This window comes from Camelus ferus, chromosome 26, assembly GCF_009834535.1.
Source record: "Camelus ferus isolate YT-003-E chromosome 26, BCGSAC_Cfer_1.0, whole genome shotgun sequence".
Lineage (NCBI taxonomy): Eukaryota > Metazoa > Chordata > Mammalia > Artiodactyla > Camelidae > Camelus > Camelus ferus.
Window position 1 is genome coordinate 9020019 of NC_045721.1, and position 15592 is coordinate 9035610.

Consider the following 15592-nt stretch of genomic DNA (forward strand, 5'->3'; position numbering starts at 1 on the left):
GTGGCGAACAAGCCGACACAACCCCTGTTCCCGTGAACACATTGGGGCAGGAGTCGTGGTGTTAGGCTCGCCTTCCAGTGAGAGGTCTACTAACTCCTTCTCTTCTGTTTACAAACAGACTCTCAGTCTTCCCCAGCCTGAAACAGCCACTATTCCTGCCTATTCTTGCACCAACATCCCCCCCTCCAAAAGGATTTCCTGGAGCTCTCCCCTTTCTCAACTTCCCACTCTTCCCATTTCTGCCTCCAAATACGCTGAAGCTGTTCTCTCAATGGCCCTTTGGTTAACAGAATAAACCAGTAAAGGGGAGGATGGTGGCTGAAAGGGTGGCCCCCAGTGATATCCAGGTCTGCATCCCTAGCACCTGTGGCTGCTTCCTTCTATGGTAATAAAGACTCTGCAGAGGAAATTAAGTTAAAGGATCTTGAGATGGGAAGATTATCCTGGATTACCCAGCACAGCTCTAAATATAATTATAAATATCCTTATCGTGGAGGCAGAGGGAGATTTGAAGACAGAAGAGGAAAGGGTACTGTGAAAATGGAAGAAAGAGAGAACTCTGAAGATGCTACACTGCTACCCTGAAGACAGAGGAAGGGGCCACGAGCCAAGGAATGCAGCCCTATACGCGGGAGAAGGCTAGAAAACAGATTTCCTCCTAGAGCCTCTGGAAGGAATGTGGACCTGCAGGCATCTTGGTTTCAGCCCAGGGAAACTCACTTCAGGTTTCTGACCTCCAGGACTATGAGAGAGTATCTTGTTTTAAGTTACCAAGTTTGTGATAATTTTTTACAGCAGCAGAGGAAGCTAATCCAGGGGTGGATCCAAGGCTCCTCATCCAAACCTATGTTCTCCTGGTCTTCCTGATTACACAGCTAGATGAAGTTTCTCAGCTTCCCTTGTGGTTTCTCTTGCCCTGCTTTATTCAAACTCTCTGCAGACCTTAAAGATGCCATGTGTCTTGAAATCCTCTCTCTTATGGATTCCTTGATTCTTCACTATGCTTATCTCCAGGACCACACTATCTCTGCCACCTCTGAGTGGGTCCTCATCCTTCCCTTTCTCCACAGTTTCTGCTCTGCTCTCTGTATATCTCCTCCTTAATAATCTTGTTCTCTCTGAGAGCTTTATCCATCACAGTGATGCAGATATGACCAATTCTACAGACCCAGTTCTAGTCCTTTGTTTTTCCAAAGAACTTCATCCATCCGACTCACCCACCAAAAATTCAAATTTATATTGTTCCAAAAATTCAAGTTTCTTCTTCTGCCCTGTCTGTACTTTGCACTATCATTCTCTCACTCAGATGGAATCAAATCTTGGAGTTATCTTTGTGGAAGGATGATGCCTTGTGTTAATTTTGGATACAAAATTCTCACAGTCATTCAGTAGTCATTCAATGAATAATTACCAAACGTACACCATAGTCCTGGGACTATACTAGGTTACAAAGACACTGATGTACCAAATGAAGCATCTGCCCTTGTGGAAGTTATTCTAGTGGACAAGGGACACAATAAACAAATTAACAAGTAAACATGTACACTGGGGGGTGATAAGCATCACAGAGAGAAAGAAAGCAAGGGAGGAGGACACTGCAGAGGCTGCTGGCTGTTCACCCCACCCGTATTCCAGAATAACATGTCCCAGTCTCCCCTGCAACTAGATTTAGCCATGTGACTAAATTCTAGTAAACGGAATGTGAATACAAGTGGAATGTGCCATGTTTAGGCCAAAGCTCTTAAAAAGAGGTGTCTCCTTATGTTTGCCGTAGGTTTTCTTAGTATATACTCTTGAAGGGAACCAGAGTCTACCATTGTAGCATAAGGATTATTTTGAACTGAAGACATATGAGAATCAATAGATGCGGGAAGAGTTTTGTTTCATTTTGTGTGTGTGTGTGTGTGTGTGTGTGTGTGTGTGTGTGTTTTTCTAAGCCTCCCTTAGCAGCCTAAAAGCAGAGCTTCTCCAAACAAGTCAATGGCCATAAATCCTTTCCCCAGGAGTTTTGCAATCAGGGAAAAGTGACTCCTATCACCAGAGAAGTTGGCACTAGGGTAAGAAATTGTCTGAACAGACAACTGTCACAAAACTGTCAAATCTCCCATCTATTCTCTTAAGGCCCCATTCATCTCCCTAAAGGTCATTCATTTTCCCATAAGTGCCCTTCCTTATCCTCTCTGAAGATGATACATGAGCCCCAAATTCTATCTGCCTCTTTGAGTCACATTTTTATGAGCTCCCATTTACATACGTGAATAAACATTGTCTTTTGCTAATCTGTTGTTTGTTGATTTAATTCGCTGGCCCTCTATCATTGAACCTAAGAGGGTGAGGAAGAGTTTTCCCTCCTTGACATTATCAAGATTCTTGTTCCCACTTGATAACTGAGTTTGTACAGGTACATTTTCTGCATCTATTGAGACAATCACATGCAATTCATTACATTAATTTAATCTATTACTTTAATAGATTTTTCTATTTAGGTTATTTATTTAATAGATATTTATCTATCTTTGTCTTCTTAAAATGAATCCTACTTGATTATTGTGGCAGAAGCTGCTAATTGCCCACCAAAATTTATTCTCCCCTACATCCACAGTAATAGAGTTGAAGCTAGGACCATGGCAACTGAGCAAGAGAGTGCTAGTAAACATTTAAATACTGGCCCTTGGGTTGGTGGGAGCCACGATTTGTAGCTCTCGCCAGTTTCTGTGCTCTATTTACACTATGACCAATTTCAAGCTACCAGTGTGATACCAGTAAATACAGAACTGGAAGAGATTCTCCCAGCATGCCACTGTCTATAGAGGTTGTATTATCCAGACTGACTTGCAGTTAGATGTAATCAGATGACTAGATTCTTTCCAGCCATAAGAGAAGGAAATTGATGTGTGCAGTTTATTTTACCTTAAGATAGTAACCAAACATATTCTATACTTTCTTTTTCCCTTTTCTGTCGCCTGGAACCCAGGGTGACCCACTTTTTACTATGCAGATGACAGTGATGTTCTAGTAAAACTGTGGTCCCAGATCAGTAGCACCATAATCACCTGGGCATTTTTTTTAAGGCAAATTCTCAGGCCCCACTCAAAATCTACCGAAATAGGAAGTCTAAGGGTGGGACCCAGCAGTCTGAATTTTTTAAAGCTCTCTGGGTGATTTCTGACTGGCACTAAAGTTAGAAACCCACTGTCCTAAGTAATAATGATGAATCATAATTGAAGGAACCTGGGTCCCCGAGTGAACACATGTAACAGCCAGCTAACCTGGAGCTTTACAGCAACAATGTGACAGAGAAATAAATGTCTGTGTTCTTTAAGCCACTCAGGTCTTTCTAGCTAGCAGTTTTGCTTCACTTTAATGAAAATAGCTTGGAATTTTTTTCCACCCATGCTGGATTTGATTTACTAATAGTTCATTTAGGATTTAATCTACTAAAATTCCGTTTAAAATTTTTGCATTTACACTTACGATCGAGACTGATGTCTGTATTTCCTCTATATCTGCCCCAGTCTGGTTTTCATATGAAGGTCACAGTGGCCATTGTAGGCTCATTTTGTTTATTTATTGTGTTTCTCTCTCACTTTCTAGGCACACCATTCCCTGTGCAGGATCCCTTTGATTATCTCCACCCCCAAGTCTTACGGTGTTGGTGCGGGTCTCCGTTCTGTGACAACGTGGGTCAGAGCCCCTCGCCTGCCAGTGGCCAGCTTGGGTCAGTCCCTGGTGATGGGGTCACATCTGCAACTTCCCACCTCCCAAGCCTTCCACCTGCCCTAAGCTGGCAGTAGTCGGCAGCACTTTTCTTGTGAGAAATATTTTAATAACGTTAAAGGGGACAATCATAATTCCCTACACAACCATGATTTAGAAATGTAATGGATATAGTTAGAGGCCTGATTCTTCTTAACTATCCTTTAACTTGGAGATTTTTATACAGACAGCAAAGTAGGCTTACGCTTCCGACACGTTTGCCCTGCCTGGCTTCTTATTTATAGCAACTGTGTGCAACAGATTGTAAATTTTATTTTGACATTTCATTCCTTATGTTAACTGAAAAAGGTAATGACCAGTTCAGGATTTTGGATCTCATGAAATTCTTATAAAATACAATGCATTCTTACATTTCCATAATGTAAGGACAGACCAAGAAATCAAGGCTTATAATTCTTACTTCTACATTTTAAGCCTATGCTGTGTCTCTGATTTGGGTATTTCCCTCATCCTATTAAATTCTTCTGTAATGCATCTGTCCTTCCTTTGCCTTTCCACAACCAAGACTACAGTGATGATCTGCAAACAAGTCTTCTTTGTCCATTTTATCCTCTCTCCAAATGATGTTACATTCTACTACCATAGCTCGAACCACACGCCTATGTTGCTGATAATAGTTGAAAGTTCCCACATTAACCAACGCCTAGAGAATGCACTCTTGGTGTCAAATCCGAGGTCCTCAAAAGTCTGGCTTGTCTCTAAATCTTATTCACCAAAATACAGGCGAGCCCAAGAGGACGCTCTCCCACTTCATGCCTTTAACGCTGCCTTTCTACTCCCCTCCGATGTCCTTGCCCACCACTCTTCATGGATATCAAAGTCCCACCTGTCCTTTGAAGCCCAGGTCAAATGCTCTGCCTGAGGTCAGTCTTCCATAAACGTTCTAGCTGGCAGTCGTTTCAACTTCTTCTGAAATCCTATAACGTTTTCTATTTCTCTTCTGGCAGTTTTTAATCTTTTACTTTGAACTTTAGCTCCCTGCATCACTTCTGCTTTTGTACATCGATTTTGGTTTCATTACCGTTGACACACCCCAATACCATGCTTGTAGGAAGTACTCAATAGCTGAGTGTATAACTCACATATTTTTTTTCTTATTTAAACGGGAAAAAATCACCATCGCCACCCCTAACCACCACTATGATTTGCGATAGTCAGACTGGGGACTCTGACTAAGAATTTGATCCAGGATACGTTTTTATAAATTTCAAGGTTTCATAGCTTCTGGCAGTTCTTTATACCATTAAAGGTATCTCAAGGTTAATAATCAATTTAGTTAAATTTAGCATAGCACATTGGTGAGTTTTTAGATATGCAAATGACGGCTATTAATGAAAGAATTTTTACCTAAGGCTGATTTTTAATGGGTCTCTGGGACTCAAAACATTTCTGTCTTATCACCTTACTGTTTTGGGCCCCAGCACAGTAAAATTTTTCCAAACCTCTAAGGTCTTTAACTTCTGGGCTTCCTCCAGTCCCTTCCATCTCTCCTTCCAAACCAGCCCATTCTTTCCTGAGCTCACCTCTTTCTTGCAATACCTTGATAATGGCAGCCAATAAAAATCAGTACACACTCGTAACACCCTGCTTCTCAATCTTGAACTTTGGAACTAGAGGTTCAGTAGGTACAAGATCTGATTTCTAGTTTTCTCAGGGTGACAGTTTTACCAAAAACACTGTCACTGCGCACGATGGAACCCCAGCGTTCCTCTGTGTGGGGTATCGGTTTTCTCACCACCCAACTGCTAAGTCAGTGCCACACATCTCAGGTTTCCATCACAACAGCACACCACCTACATGACATAGGAATTCGTACCCTAAAACCAACACTAGCTGCTCTAACATAAATTCCAAAATCTCACAACAAAGGCTTATTTCTTACTCACATAAAATCCAGTTGTTTCCAGGAGAGAATTCCATTCCACATAGTCACATAGGGACCCAGACAGACAGAGGCTCTGGCATCTTCTACACAAGGCTTGTGTGGCTCCCACGGTTACCCTGGATGCTATCCTCCCCTGGAATATGGGAGAAGAAAATGTGGAGTCACACAGAGGATTTTATGGAACAGGCCTGAAAATTGTATCTCTAATATAAAATACACACACACACACACACACATAATTTCTGTAGAGTCTACCAGCCAGAACTCTATTACCTGTCTGTAACTAACTCCTCAGAAGACTTAGATATGCAGTCTGGCCACGGGCCAGGAGGAAGAGGAGCCAGGTTTGCTGAATTCATCACCTGTGTCATTGACATGGTGACTCATGGACTCGCCAGGAAATTTATAACTGTGACTTGAGAAGCAATGTCTTAAAAATCGAAAGAGCTTGGTCTTTGACACTGGGCAACGGAGACTTAAATCTCAGTCCAGGCACTTATTACGGATGTGACCTTAACTGATTTCTTTAACCTCTCTGAGACTGATTTCTTCATTTGTAAAATGGAGCTACAGTACCTACTTCACACAGAACTGTGATGACAAGCGAAATAATTTATTTAAGAACTTAATAAAGTACCTGCCCAAAAACATAAATTAGAATTTCTATCAGGATTATTGAAAGAATGTTGTGAGGAATCAAAAGGACAATCTGATATCAGTTTCACTTTCCTTATTTAAACAAACAATTTTAAAGTAGAGCTGGTATTTATGAAACTGCCAATTATCAAATAATTCCTTCCTACTAGGAAGAAAGGCCTCCAAAAGTCAGAGAAAGGGACTTCAAAAGAGCTTGAATGTTGCAAGTGGAACAAAACAGTAAGCCACGTGAAATACTTGCATAAGGCTCAGACTGTGTAACTGGGGCACCCCAAAGGCAGCGGAGCCAGCTTCTTCTCGGGCAGAGTTCATGGCTTTGTTGTCTTGCTTATGTCAAGACAAAATTATGTTTAGAGTTCAAAATTAAAACATTTTCTGCCTTCCATTTATAAATAGAAATTTTCTGCCTATGAGCAAGTGTAGGCTCAAAACATATTGAATATGTGCAACCAAAGCTTTGGGTGTTTCCATGAATCACAAGAAAACGTTCATGGCACGAAACTTGCCCATAACCACATCCTGCCCCGGAATGCGGCTGCCTCTCTGCACCAAAGCAATACGCCATCAATATTTTTCCTCCTCATTTTGCCACTTAACCCCCAATCCTCATTTTGTTAAAAATATCCCTGAAAAACCCAAACTTCACCAAACTGGAAAAAAAAAATGCTAGGAAGTTCCAAGCAATAAAATAGAATATGGTCTGTATGATGTGTGTGTGTGTGTGTGTGTGTGTGTGTGTGTGTGTGTGTGTGCCTGTGTGTACATGCATGTAAAGAGTGATCAAAAAAGGACAGTGAGTAAGCTAACTGGAAAATAAATTCAAAGTATGGATTTAAAAGTCAGCTCATTAGGAATGTGGAATTACATGAACTCTTTTTTTCCACTTAACAGAGGTACTGGGGGTTGAACCCAGGCCCTCGCATATGCTAAGCATGCACTCTACCACCTTCCCTGAGCTTTACCAGAGCTCTACCCACCCGCCCCCACCATGCACTCTTAAGTGTTGTGGCTCTGTGTAGATTTTATTATTCATATTGAGATTTCAGGAAGATCATTTTCCAGAACTCGGTGTTTCCCTTTTCTGTCTGTAGTCTGAGCTCACGTTTTTCTTGATTTTTTTGTAAGAATGTTTACTCGTGCCCAGATGCTGGCTTTACTCCAATCAGCAGAAACAGAGACCTGGAGGAGGCTGCTTAGACATTAGAGCGGCAGAGGATGTGGCAGTGTCTGCCTCCTTCTTCTACTTTGGTGGTGATGGTCACTTGCAATTATTAAATGTATGAAACTCTTTTGACTCATGAAAATCACAGTTTTTTTCCAGCCTCCTTCTTCTTTCTCATCACTAGAAGAATAAAAATTTAAGAGCTATTTGGGATCATCTACTGACAATAACTGTCTTTGAGGGATCTTAAAATACCAAATGTCTCTATGGAAAGTTGAGAGCTGGCGTCCAAGTAATGTTCTGGCCAGAGAGGGAAATGAGCCTCAGCAGGATGTGAACATGAACTCATCTGGGTCGTGTGAGGTAGAAAGGACAGCCACAAAGTGGGGTGAGCCTCGCCAGGTACAACACCAGCTTGGCAGGCAGGTCCAAGGTCAACCACTTGGCAGTCAGGCAGCAAGAGCTTCGCTCAGGGTGGTTCTACCCAAAAAGCAACTATTAATATGTTGAGGAATCCCTATCCACTGAAGAGCCAAATCCTGGACAAGAGGTAATAAATAAACCCCTTGTGACATCTTCCCCCATACAGGGCCGTACAAATGTGAGGACTTCCTCACTAACATATTTCATTTGTTCTTCACAAACATCCTATGAAATTCTTATTCGGCACCACCAACCCCATTTACAGGTGGTAGAAACTAAGTCCCTTAAATTCCCAAGGTCATAGAAAGCAAAAGATCCCGAGCGGGAACCCAGCTCTCCTAATTCCTGGCCCAGGGATCCCGAGCAGCGGTTGCTCTCTTCTAAAGGGAAAGGACCCTCCGTTCTCCCCAGACGCACCGTGACGTTCGGTCAGGCGTGAGTTCTGCTAAAATCCCAGATTGCTGGGTGCCTATTATTCTAAGGAGTCTGGGTTGGAAGTTAGGGCAAAACAAACCAGGACAGAAGCCAGGAGCAAGGTACCATGCCACGTGTCCTCATTACAGGCATTCGCATTTTGCAAGACCTTCCGGAATCCCTCTGATTCATTTTGGTTCAACAAAGAGATAGGGAGAATTCAGTCTTTCATCCTAACATCCCAACCCAGCCAGGCTCTGGCACACAGAACAGGCCTGTAAGGAAGGGAGATCTTAAGAAGTCATGTGGTTTGGGAGTCACCTGGGTCACGCTGCATTTTCCACAGACGCCCACAGCAATACCTCCAGTCTCATGCGCCCTTCTTACCATGTGCTGCGAGCTCAATGTTTGTATCCCCCCCCAAATCCACATGCTGAAACCCCACCCCGCAATGTGATGGTATTAGGAAGTGGGGACTTTGGGAGCTAATTAGGTGTAGATGAGGTTATGAGGGTGGAGCCCCCCAATGGGATTAGTGCCCTTACAAGAAGAGGAACAGAAACCAGAGCTTCCTCCCTCTGCGATATGAGGACACAGCGAGAAGGCAGCCATCTGCAAGCCAAGAAGAGTGCCCTCACCAAGGACTCGCCAGCACCTTGATCTTGGACTTCCCAGCCTCCGAAACTGTGGGGAATAAATGTCTGCTGCTTAAGCAACCCGGTCCGTGGTATTTTGTTACAGCAGCTGAGACGACTAAGACACCACACAACCTTGAGAGTCCTCCCACCACGTGGAGGTCCCTAGGTTCCCATTCCCTTTCATTATGGGTGAAAGTCTGAGACAGCTTCTACCAACAGGGTGCCACAAGATACAGAAGTGAAGCTATATGGTTTCTGATGCTAGATTATAACAGTGCCATACACATCTGCCTTGCTCTCCTGGGAGGCTCACCCATAAAAGCCAGCCTCCATGCTGGCAGGAATCCCAAACTATCACACAGAGATTCCGTCAAGAGGCCACATGTGTGTGTTCCGGGCAGACAGACCAGCTGAGGTCCCAGGCAAAGGTGAGCATCAACTATAGACACGTGGGTGAGATGCCTCCAAATGATTCCAGTCTCCAGCTACCGAGCCACTTCCCAGCTTTGAGTTTTCCCAGCTTAGACCGCAGAAAATGTGGGGCAGAGACAAGCTGTCCTCACTGTGCTCAGTCCAAATTGCTGACCCACAGAACCCACGAGCAGAATGCTCTATGACACTAAGTTCTGGGGTGGTGGCTGCAGCAGTAGTAGCTGGAACGCTGTCCCTAGTGCTTGATTGAAAATGGTTCCCTACGTCCGTATCCCTGACATGCATGTACGTGGGCAGGTGAGATGGGTGAGACCATGCTTACTGGAGACCAAACAAGCTTCTATCTGACCTCACACACAGGGAAGGATGGTGTCCACTGCTTGATGGCATCAGCATACCTTGTTACTGCCCAAAAGTCACACTGTGCACTATTTTAATCATTGTGTGCAGGTTCCTCCTCCCATTCTAACAATCAGGTCCTTGTCGAATCAGCCTTTCTTCAATTGACCAATACCCAGGAGAAGTTTTGGTCTTCCCCAGAGCCATCCAGTAGCAATACTGAGCAAGTGACCATGGTAGCAGTGTTTCTTTTAGTGCCAAGGGCAGTTATACTCACTCATTATTTGCCAAATAACTCTTGAATCTGGAGAATCTGGTGTTGGGGGGTGGGAGTCAGGGACAATTTTAAATCCTTTCCCTACAAAGTAAGGTAATATATGTAAAGGATTAACACACGTGTTAGATTGCATTCCCTGGAGACAGAATCTGAGATGGAGACATGCGTGTACATTTACTAGGAAGTAATCTTAAGAAAGATATACCTGTAAAAAAAAGTGAGGAAGGCAGGAACGGCCAAGGGAGAAGCTGTCCCACAATGTGAATGCAACTAATGCCTTAGCTGATCTTACATACAGACCCAGAAGTAGGATGACCCTACAGATGTGTTCCAAATAAAGGTAAGGGGCCCGGGCTTTTGTCATCCTGCAACCACCAGTAATTTCTTGCTGGTCAACACTGACATGGGCCATAAATCTTGGTGAAGCAGCTACCTGTGGCTGAGCACAACTGCCAGTGAGAGACAAACTGAGCTGTCTGCAGCCATTATCTCCATCATCTTGGGATGAAAGTCTCAGTCCTGAAGAGCAGTGCACTACAGTATCCACTACAGTGCATACCTAACACCACCCTCAGCCACTTCTTCTTTCCTAAATCCACTCCATCTGAGAATACCTTCTCCAGGATCCTGGCTGGTCTTCTTCATTGGGGAAAATGACAAGAGAAGGGTTAGTAAGATAAACTCTGATGCTGCTGTTGATCTGGAAGTCACAACTAACACTCAGGAGAGGACCCAGCTCAAAAGAAATAGCTCTGGCCACACAGTCACTTACGTGACAGCACCCTGGTCAGACGCTCCGCCTCTACCACACGCGAGGAGCGTGCAGGGGCTGCTGTTTGAGTGGTATAAATCTGTGCAGCAGGTGAAATGGACTTGCTCTAGATCTGCACTGTCCAACATGATAGCCACTGGCCACAGATGACTATTTAAGTTTAAATTTAAATTTAAATTAAGTAAAATGAGAGAGAGAGAGAGAGAGAATAACACTAGTCACGTTTCAAGTGCTCAGTAGCTGTATGTGGCTAGGAGCTGCCATGCTGCACAGAGCAGATAGAGAACACGTGAACATCACAGAAAGTTCCATTATTGCATAGCGCTCTAGAACCCCAGGGTTCTACAGGGTGATTCTCCTCTGGGACCTGCTACCAAGTCCCCAGTGTCCTTCGCCACCACAGACAGCTTTGGTACTACAGGGCCTACCCGGCCTATGGTCTGGGTGGCAGGGCTGTTTACACCACAGCCTGAACCGGCTGCAGACTCTCCTACACTCAAAGCTGGCTGGCAGCTGCCGGTGTTCTTCATTACAAGGAACGGAGCAGCACTGCCAGATATGGAACGTACTGCCTCCAGAAACCAAAGAAGCTTACCAAGTATGGGGCTTCCTTCTTAGTCATGGGGGAGTGTGAGGTGCAATGTGTCTTTTATTTCAGATGGGATGTCCTAGTAGGCCCCAAAACTCTCCATCTCTGCAAACTTCACTGAGGGCCCATGAATTTTCATAGGTTTATCACACGCCCTCTGGAGCACCTGTGTCTTATCAAGTACTTGTCACTTCTTGCTTATCTGGTTCAATTACGGTGTTGTCAGTGTAGCGGATGAAAGGATGTTCCACAGACGGCTGGACGATACAGACTCCTTTGGACTGTATCACGAGTGAAGATGGAAGAGTTAATAATAACGACCTGGGGGAAGGCCCTAACTAAATCTATACTCTTCTCTGCCTCGTGTGAATGCAAACTGCCTCTCAGCCTCCTTTTGAAGAGGGATGGAAAATAACACATTAGCTAGATAAATGGCTGCAAACCGCATACCAGAGACTGTGTTAATCTGCTCCCCCTCCAAAAAAAATCCTACAGCCAGTAGAGCAACTGCAATTGAGGTTACTGCTTGATCACTTGCGGTAATTGTCATTCAGTGTGAACCATGTAGTTTCTGTAGAGGTCAGACTAGTGAATTAAATGGGGATCTAGCAGGGACCACCAACTCTGCATTCATTAAGTATTTGATAGAGTGGCATTAATATTCCCCACTGGATATGGTATTTATTTTGATTTACTATTCAGGCCAGAGATGGGGAGCTTGGAGCAAGGGTCAGATTTAGAGACTTTCAACTGGCCTTTCCTTCTATGAGATCTCTTACCTCACAACAAGTGAACAAATGTGAGTGTTCTGCCACCTCTGTTCCTTCGAATTACACATTTGGGGAATCAAGGAAGTAACATCTGTGTGGGCCCATGGACCACGCAGAGTCAACAGTAAGCCAGTTCGGAGCGAAGACTCCATTCATTGTGCAGGGAGGTCATGGTGACAATTTGGGTCTTCAGGCACCAATGAGAATCAGACTCTGTGCTCAACAATCCTCAAAAATCTGAGCATTCCACTTTTCCCAGTGAAAGTTATGCTAGTAAATGTCTGGAGGTCTATTTAGGGCAAGATGCAGAGAATTCATACAGATTAAATGTAGCATGGGGTTGCAGGGTCCCTCCTCACACAGCCTTGGCCTCTCCTTCAATCAGTGGGTCTTACATCTGAGAACGGGCTAAGGTCCAAAAACTGAGCAGTGGATCTTCAGTTTTGTTAGGGTGATTGCTCCTCGCTTCCTCATCATCTGTCCTTGGTTTATTTTGCTTGTCTAGATCAGGTGATAGCCTTGTTACTGCCCACCTGTCGAACCTCTAAGATCGCTGCTCCCATTCAGCATCTCCCTGGCTCCCTGCAGGCTGAGACCCCTGGCTGCAACTCGGGTTCTGCCACTTGCTGTGATGACTGTCTGTGTCCTTCTTCCGATGGTTAAACTGCCACCTGAACCCTAATATTTCAGTTTCTCTCACCCCCATTACTATCAGGAGCCCAGTTCTATAACAGCATCTCCTACTGTCCGCCCAGTCGACAGAGCCTCTGAGCCTCTCAGTGATTCATTATGACTTGAGAGAACTGAGGGTCTCTGGACTCTCCCACAGAATACTGTCAGGCATAGGATTTTCTGGTCTTACGTGGTTTATCCACTATCACATTCCCACTTCTCTGAAGCTTATGACCCCTTCCTCGACCATCTGCCAGTGAATCTTAACTTTCATTATCATTAATCAACTCAACATTAGTTTTCTATCTACTCCTAATTTTTACTATAAATTCAGAAGTCAGGATAGAAAAATAAAGGCAAGTCGTTTGGGAGAAAAGCTGATGGAATGGGTATATACAATTAAAACAAATTTCCTAAGAGAATTTTATTTCTTTTTCAACTTACATTGCTTGTCCCTCTCTCCACAATTCGAGGAGAATCCCTACCCACCTCGCAATCATGCAAATTCAATTTAATACAAACAAATGGGTAAAGAATATTCAGGTCCTCAGAGAGCAAGAATATAGCTGTCTGGGAAAATTTACCAAATGAGTCCTTTTTATTGAGAAATCATGTCATTATTTGTTGATGTCACAGAGATAACCTAATAGAATCCATCTGCCGTATAAAGAATAATTACCTTCCTATGAACAGAGGATTTATAGATATGCAGCTAATATTAGAAACTTGCTGTAGAAACTACAGAATTGTGGAATACTGCCTTCTGCTCTGCAAAAATCAATGAAACAAATGTTCGCTTTTATCCTGGAGCAAAACTGGAATAATTTACTTCCTTGTCTCTATTAGACCTGCTTCTGAAACAGAACTTGATTTCACCTTCACGGGTGGCCTGCTCCATCCTGGTATTTGGTTAGATGTTGCCCAGTGGATTTCGTTTTTAATCTTCTTGGGCTAGCAGTATCACCCTCCTAGCCTATACAGAAAATACCCAAAATTGTAAATGTTTCATTCTATTTCAACCAAACAGAAAAACAGATTCTCATGGGGATGTGCTGTCTGTGTCGGCCTGTAAATCAGATTTTAAATTTCAGTGATTCTTAACTTTTCCTAAAAAGAAAAGCTAGCTAGTGGAAGAAGGGTCAAGCAGAGATTTGGGCTAAAAGGGCTGCATCCTCTGTGACCAGATTCAAACCTTTTTAGGGATATACATCCATTTTTTAGAGCAAATTTAATGGAAAAAATAGGCCATTTGCTCATCCTTTCTCCAGGAAAATAAACTGTGTATCTAGATTAACGTACTTTCCCCACCAAAAATGTAGGGTCCACCTAGCTTTCAGGTTAAAAAAGAAAAAAGTTGACAAAAATGTGAGGTCAATCATCAAATCAGAATCCAGCTGTCTGATGTGAATGGAAAGACACTCTTGTTTAGTCTCATAAAAATGAGTTCTGGAATCATTTTGGCTTGATTTTGGCTGGGAATGTTGTAGAGCAGGACCAGGCTTGGGAGAAGCACTGATAACTTCATGTCAGGTTCTCAACGTGGCTGAAGGGAAGGAACTAGTAAGAGATGGAGGGAACCCTTTGGAAAAACACAGACTGAAGTAGATTTTTTTTCTTAAGCTACCACACTGTTGAACTCAGTGGAAATATGAACTTCAGGAAGGCAAAGGAGGCCCTTTCGAAGGATTGTCTGTTTCCCTAATTACTCTTCTCTTCCTTTAAGCTTCAAGAGAATGACATTCCTATTTTTGGCAAGGTTCAAGTGAATTCTATTTGGGACTAGTTTGCCGCACTTGAACTGCCTCAGGGCTTGCTATGATTGGAATTTTGCTTCCTCAGTAGCACTGCAATAAAATGCCTATCCCCCTAAAGTAGTAATTATCAGGGAACCAGGACCTAACCATCTAGCCAGCACTGTGGGGTGACTGTAAGGTGTACCTTAGCCCTCTTATACCACTCTCATTAACCCAAGATAATTTGGGGTCTTTTGACTCTAAGAGGAAAAAAAAAAAAAAGACATCAGCAGGTAGCTGTCTCTCCTGGGCTGAGACTTCCCAGTGGGTCTCTGGAGAGGACTTAATTAGTGACTGTGGCCCTCAGCTCCATATGTATGCTGGTGACATTCAGATTTATCTTGTTCTTCCCTTAAGACATTAGTGAGGAAGATGAAAAATGAATAATCCTCGCCAAATGCGCAGTCCTTAGAGTTCTCAGAAAATAAATGTTGTGTTTCCAAAATAAGAAATACCTCTGATAAAAGAAGAAACTTGTTGCCTCCCTCCCGCCCCCACTCCCTCTCTGCTCTTTCAGTCACTCTGCGTATCAGGTATTTGGACACAGCGCCTGTAAGTGGGAGACATTAAAAGGATTCATTTGGCACCACCAAAGGGCAGTAGGCTGCATGCCAAAAAGCAAGGTTGAGTTCCAGGCCTAACACACCTGCCTGAGTAATGTAAGGGAAGGAGAGAAAATAACCCATGGTGTCAAGCAGGAATGTTTTTAGCTTCAGGTAACAGAACACGCAACTAAGAGAAACCGAAACGAACAGTTATACTTTGTTCTCAGAATTAGCTGACTGCTGGAGTAGGATCAGGTGCTCAGTGCCGTTAGGGCTTGGGTCTCTGCGATCTCCTGGATCTCAGTTTCAAGGTGACCGTTGCAACTCCAGGTATCATGTCCACAATCAAAATAAAAGGAAGGGGATAAATCAGTAACAAGAGATTTGTAAACTTTCCCGGAAAGTTCTCATTGGCCAAAACTGCGTAAGATGGCCGATCCTAGCTGC

At 43.5% G+C, this 15592-nt stretch overlaps 1 long non-coding RNA gene across 1 annotated transcript in view; it reads right to left on the reverse strand.

Moving 5' to 3' along the window:
- The window catches only part of LOC116660063, a 68306-nt gene that overhangs the window by 47824 nt on the left and 4890 nt on the right, over nucleotides 1-15592 (reverse strand). Inside the window, exon 2 of the long non-coding RNA XR_004315427.1 lies at nucleotides 5664-5795. This is a non-coding gene — a long non-coding RNA (uncharacterized LOC116660063). The remainder of the gene's footprint in view (nucleotides 1-5663; nucleotides 5796-15592) is intronic.